General features: G+C 32.9%; 1 protein-coding gene across 1 annotated transcript in view; it reads right to left on the bottom strand.

Annotated features, from left to right (window-relative positions):
- LOC132167650 (gamma-tocopherol methyltransferase, chloroplastic-like) overlaps positions 1-7,166 on the bottom strand; it is a 17,043-nt gene that overhangs the window by 6,742 nt on the left and 3,135 nt on the right. The gene's annotated exons all lie outside the window — the stretch shown is intronic.

Genomic DNA, 7,166 nt, shown 5'->3' with positions numbered 1-7,166 from the left:
AAAACATGTAGAAGCAAAAACAATTACTTCGGGGTACTTATCAAACAATTATTTACTATTACATTGATTATCATGAACTAACTTATGTTTCTCAATTGTTTGTCAATAAATTGTTTCCCATTTCGTTAACATAGAGAGAGAGGCTTTTCATTTTCTATAGAATTCATCTTTTTTATTCTAGACAATACTAAGCAAAACTTTAAGAGGAGGGAAGATCTAAATTTAGATCTTCCCTCCTCCCCTTTTACGGTAGCAGTGCTCGTGTTTTCTCTGTAGGCTCTACCGGTCTCCGTTTCTAGCGGGTTGTATTTTCAACCTTAGATCTGATCGTTTTCTTCGGCCAAGGCATGTATTTTGAAGGACTGTCTACGATGTTGTACTTCTTCGTTGCTGCTTGTGGGGGTTTTATTTTTTGTTTGTTTGTCCTGGCTTTCGGGTTGAGGATGTAGTAGATCGGTGTGGGGGTTTAACTCTCACGGCCGAATTTTTAGTTTCTAGCTGTTTTTTATTTTTGCTTTTTATTTAGGCTACCTAGTCCTAAATCTAGTCTGCTCGAAGCAAATCTGTTCTGTAAATGTAATTGTACATGGGTTAGCGGAAGCTTAAAGTCATTTTTATGACTTTGTAACTTTCAAAGCTTTTGGCTATGATTTTTCAGAGCTGTATGCTCTATGATGTAAAAGCTTTATACTCATGAAATTTCATCAATAGAAGTTCCATATTTTTCAATAATAATAATAAATTGTTGTGTGTCCTTCCACCATGGAATAAATGTGTAGAATCAAGGGTACTTACACACTAGTGTACATGGACTTAATTCTATGGCCCAAATTAATAAATTTTAGGTTGCCTTTGATCTAGAGTAAATGGCGTGGCCATCTATGGCATCACTAGTGGTGTACCTCCCACCCATGGTTGAACTACTAGAAGTAGCTAGCATTTGTATTTCACCGGGACACCGGTATTGTAGTCCTTACTATGACACACAATCTTTATTGTACGGGTTAAAGATACGAGTAAACTATGTGAGAACGGTTATTATTATATTGTACACTTCATCAACATTTTTTTTTTTTTTTTTTGTGGGATTATGCATGGTCTTCTTATTAAGTGTACTATTTTTCTCTAAAGGTACAATAATATAGATAACTATTATCAATATAATATTTTGCTTTTCTGCTGTACTTTACGTATTAAGTGTACTAAATTTTTTTCTACTATATTTTATTACAATATTTGTTGTTATAAATAGCATTTGAGCACTATGAAAAACACTCCAAATTAATTAATTAATTTTTTGAGCGTTACAAAATACAAATAAATTTGTATATCTCTCTTGCTTGGTTGAGCGGAAGGGGAAAAACAGAGCGAAAAGAACAGGAAAAGACACATGGTTCGGGGAGGAAGGAAGGTGATGAAAACCAGCTATCCTATATAGCCAATAGGCTTTCAATTTCCAGCCTCAAGGGTTAAAGCCTCGATTTTATTGGTGAACTTATTCATTTCGAACGATTTAGAGTAATAATAATGTTAACTATTTCTACCTAGCAGTTCAAGTAAATATTGCTTCACATCAATGTAATTGGTCTTTTTTTCTCTTTTTTTTTTTTTTTCTTTCTCTCTCCAAGTAATTCTGTTTTGTATAATTATGAGTCGTAACTGATTAAACAAATCATCTTCCTTAAAAGCAATTGTCGGGCAGTGAATACTTAAATGTCTATTAAGGACTCAAGCCACAAATTTGGTAAACAACTTGATTTCAATTGTCAGGTAGTGAATGTGCTGGTGCATTTATTTTATTAAAAAAAAAAGGGAAAAAAAAGAAAAAGAAAAAAGAAGAGTTCTATGAGATGAACTCTAATGCTTTTCTAAGCTTTCATCCCAGTCTCATAATTTATTATGTCTCAAAGGGGTAGCTAAATCGATTGTGAATCACGCCTTATAAAGTGGATGTCACTAATTTGAATCACCTCCATCTCTTGTGTGAACATGTCAAAAAAAAAAATATATATATATATATATAATGTTGCCCATAACTTATAAACAAAACATAAAAAAAGGGTGAGTGAAAAAGGTCTTGTAAGAAAATTTTTAACCACAAAATGGTTGAGTTATATTCATTTTCTTTAAATTTGATATTTCCATCGAACCATATTGACAGACTTTATTTTCAATAGAGTATTAAATATTACTTATAGTAATCATACTCGTCATAGGGCCTATGAACATTATTACACCCCATGTATTAGGGTTGTGTTGTCCTTACGATTATGGCAACGCCAGTGGCCACATGCGTTGCGCTACCATTTTAGCATCGGTACCATGTTGTGCCTTCTTTGTGTTATTTTGGGCCAAAAGTATCTCATTCATACACATGTCCTCATATTTCAAAACCTTTTCTCATTCTTTTTACTTATCTTGACACATCTTAGGGCAACATGAATGATGGTTTTACATCTCTACACTTTTCATATTTAAAAATATCCACAAAATATATTTAAATATAGAGGAAGTATACTTTAACTTCCAAAACTATCACCTATTTTGCTATTACTTTCCAAATTTTAAAAAGTGACATCAAGCCTCACATACCATCATTGTGTGTTAAATTAGACATTTTTACATTTTTCTCTTCAAAATGCCATTTAAATTATTAAAAAAATAAAAGTGCAAAATATATAAAAATTATCATTTGAAAAAAAAAAAAAAATGAAGGGAGCTAACATGAAAAATGCTACCCCTTTTTGGTGTTTTCAGATTTTTTTGGTTTAATTTTTTAATATATTTTTTTCCAAATAATTATTCTTTAATAAATTTAAGAGTATTTTAGAGAGAAAAATACAAAAGTGTATAATTTGACATTTGGTGGTAGTATGGAAGGCCCAATGTCACTTTTTAAAATTTAAAGATGTAAATGCAGAAAAAAATAATAGTTTAAGGGGGCTAAAATATATATATTTTTTCCTTAAATATGGTGCTCTTAAATGCCCAAATCATATTAAATGCAATGATTTATGATTCGTCATATGAATCATAAAAAAGGGGAAGTTCACATATCCCTCAAGCTATTAATGTCTCTCCAAACTACAAAAAAATTATCAATGTCTCCCAAATGACAAAAATACCTTTAATTTTATTTTTTCTTTAAAAAAACCATGGTGCGGATTTTTTTTTTAAAAAAAAAATCGTTTTTTCTTAAATAAAAAAGATTAAATTATTGTCTTTTTTAATTTATTGGAGTATTTTGTCATATTGAAAAAAAAAAAAAAAAAAAAAAATTATGGTCATTTTTATATTTTTACTGACTTTGAAGGGAACATTGTCTCAATTAAAAAAGTTTTGGTGAGAACATTGTCAATTGAGATATGCTATAATCTAATAAAAACTTCATATTTTGTCCATAAAAGTCAATGTGACAAGATGTTAAATCATATTCTTTTTATTTTGTCTTTTTTTTTTAAAAAAAAAAATGATGTGACATCTTACTATGTGAACTTTCATAGGCAAAATGTGGAGTTTTTATTAAATTAAAGCATTTTTCTTGTCAATTAGATGATGTTTGAAGGGGTATGTGTACTTTTTCATAAAATCAAAACCCGTGACATAATGGTTGACATATGATTTTTGAAAATTAAATTGAAAGCTCTGACAATTAGGTTGTGAAATAAGTCAGCATGTGATCATATGAACATAGAGAAAACATTAATACATGTATTCAAGTAGCTTACGGTAGTAGATGTGTGAATTAGATGCTATTATGAATGGGCTTTATTGGCTTACACCTTGGTGGGATTGTGGTGACGGGCTCGCCTTTCCAGGCAGTAGCTATGGTTCAAACCGGACATTTCACAGCGGATGAGAACTCTCAAGGGAAAAAATTACATTGGTTGTCCCTTCTCACCTTTTAATTAAAATATAAAATAAAATAAAATAAAATAAAATAAAACTACTCACGACAACATCTTAATCGTTTATTTATATCCGATTTTTAAAGATCAACAACACACATATCAAGTAATTTATGAACTTAATTTGCACAACTTTTGCAGCAGAGAAATTGAATAGAATGCTTACAATGATGTCATGAAAGAGAAAATGGCCGGCCGAATGGGTGTTACTTAGTTTTTTTTTTTTTTTTAGAATACTTGAAAACTGAATGCTGAAGTAATGATTTTTTTTTGAGTGGAGGAGCAATTGGAAATATGGTATAAAAGGTGTGCGTTGGACTTTTTTTTAATTTTTATGAAAGGGGAAACATATTAGTCTCATAATAGATAATCAAGAGCAAAGCTCATTCAACACATGGCAGCCCTGAAGTGTCCGTAGCATAAGTTACAAAGATACAAGCGTTAAAACTAACGTAATACAATCCAGACTCGCAAACAAACCTGCTAACCTATGGCTAAACAACAAATCAAGCGTCAAAGGTGTATAGGTAGCAATTATTCCTTGACATTGAGGGCGGAGAATCCCAAGCCAAAAACTCTTCCTCCTCGACCCAAATAAGATAAAGTTCACATCCACAACCCAAAAGTCTAAACCAAAGTTTACATCCACAACCCAAAAGGTTAATTCACATCCCAGCAGGCAAATTGAGAGGGGCAAGAGCCTTATTACAAATAGAAGCAAAAAACCAAAAAAAACATGCAGGGAAAAGGGGTCAAAACTGAGATACAACAAAAACCGAAAAACTAAACAAAATGGAGATACAACCCAAAGCCAAACAGAATAGGAAAAAAAAAAACATAAGGAAAACACCAAAAGCAGGGAAAGGCAGTCGGAAGGGAGCCGATCGCGAGCTTGCTAGAACCGATGCTGAAGGCGGCGATGGAGCTTGTCCCGGTAGGTGCAAAAAAAGACCCAGTAGCAAACAAGGGCGGCAGAGCGGCGCAAAGGAGATCAGCGATGCACCCAAAGCAAACAGGAGGGGAGAGTTTGAGTAAAAACCCCCTGTGTTGGACTTATTAATTTATATAGCTTTGATTTTGGAGGTTTTAAACTTGAATTTGAGCCAAAATGGACCGCTAGCTTTTAGAAAGAAAGCGGGTGTGCGTGATGGGTAGTTGCATGATATTTTTGTACAAAAGAAAACTTTACACACTATTATGATATTTTATTAATTTTGCAATTATATTTTTAAACTTTAAAAAGTGTTAATTTAATGTATCCATCTTTCAATTTTTTTTTTTTTTTAATTCCGTTAAATCCTGTCAAATTTTTAAAATACTTTTTTAAAAAATAATAATTTTTTTTTTCTAAGTTTCAGGCATAGGTTTTTTTGTAAATTCCGTTAAATCCTGACCAACCCTTAAATATTTTCAATTGTTTTCTTCTTCTTTTTTTTCTAAAAAAAATGAGGAGTATTTTGATACCAATTTCTTAGGATAGCGGATGGGTGAAATTAACAAATAAAAAATAAATTTAATTAATTAATTAATTAAAAGATGAATACACTAAATTGATACTTTTTAAAGTTTAAAGATATGATTGCAAAAATGATGAAAGATCGAAGGTGATAAGTGAAGTTTCTCAAAAATATTTTAAAGTATTTGAAGGGAGTAGACATAATCTTCTCAATTGTCACAAAACTTTATTTGATATAATTATGAATGCCAAGAGTAAGAAACAAAAGTGCATAATTAAGGGAAAAGTTCAGTTACCATGTGTGTTCTTTTTATCACTTTTTCAATCATATTTTTAAACTTTTAAAAGTGTCAATTTAAGGTTACTATCTTTCAGATTGTTGCAATGTCAATCATCTCGTCAAAACCCTTAAGATGTTTATAAAATTACAAAAATACATTGAATTTGGACAAGGTATTTTGGAGATTTCACTTCCTCGGTTAAGATTTAATACTGAATTTGGATGAGAGGATTGGCATTGCAAACTTTGAAATATCGTAATTCTAAGTTGATGTTTTTTAAACTTTAAGGGTATGATTGCAAAAGTGATAAAGATGATGGGTGGTAAGTGAAGTTTTAATGCTCTACAAACCAAATTTTGCCAATATACCCCAAAAGTTCAAATTTATTTAAAATCATGTAGTATCTATCATATACTTTAGAAAGAGTATACTTAATTAGCGCATTGAAGAACACACCCTCATCCTTTCGGTAGAGGGTGTTATAACTGCCTCGCCAACCGCTAACCCCTTATAACCACTAACTGTTAACTGCTAATTGCTAATTGCCTATGGTGGTTGCAGTTAACGGTTTTAAGGGTAGGAAAAAACGGTTAATAAACGCTAACCGTCTACCCTTATATATAGTAATATAAATATATATTTTATATTTGATATTAATAATAATTATAATATAACATCCAAAACAGCGTCGTTTTGGTCGTGTATGAACTTTATGTATGTGAAATATAATGTGGTATGTGATGTTTTGAAACAAGTCTTATTCAAAAATACTGTCTGGCCAAAAAAAGAGCATGTTCTTTTCATATTTTTGGGAACACTTTGGTCAAAAACCTTTAAAATAAGCCGAAAAAATAAGCTAAATGATGGTCCAAAACACTTAAAAAGTCAATTCAGATATAAAACCGTTGGTTATTGGTTTGAATAACCGCTAACCGTCTAGGCGGTTGCGGTTAGCGGTTATAGCAAATAACCACTAACCGTAACCGCTTATTAGTTATATTAGAGATGTAAAGACACTTTTTGAGGGTTTTGTCTATTTTCTCTCTAAGCCGCTAGAGAGAAAAGCAAAACCCTTCAGCCACACATGGGAGGAGGGTTGGCCGTTTAGCTGCCTCCCGCCTCTTCTTGTCCCCCTCGTTCCGGTACTAGTTATTTACCTGATGCCCTAGCCCCGGTGCCTCCTTTCTTCCCCTTCCTTGCTGCTCATTTCCCCCTCTGTTTTCTCTGTTTTTGCCCCTTCTCTGCCGCTTTTCTTCCCCCGCCCTCATTTTCTGCAGCGGGCTCCTTATTTTGGCTCTTTGTAGGTTTGGCTTATGGGGGGCTTTCTTTCAAACCCCCCCCCCCCCGGATTTTGTTTGTGGTTGCTGCTGACCTGTGTCACCGCTTCGTTGCCAGCTATTAGGGTTTTCTTTCATACGTCCTCACCGTGTCGAGCTCTCACGCCCCTTACACGGCAGTTTCAGGCCTGCACAGGTCCGGCTCCCTTCCAGCTACCGTCTTCCTGCTTTGTGCTCATTTTCC

This window comes from Corylus avellana, chromosome ca1 (assembly GCF_901000735.1).
Source record: "Corylus avellana chromosome ca1, CavTom2PMs-1.0".
Classification (NCBI taxonomy): domain Eukaryota; kingdom Viridiplantae; phylum Streptophyta; class Magnoliopsida; order Fagales; family Betulaceae; genus Corylus; species Corylus avellana.
The sequence above is the reverse complement of the archived record's forward strand: the minus strand, read 5'-3'. Positions and strand labels throughout refer to the sequence as shown.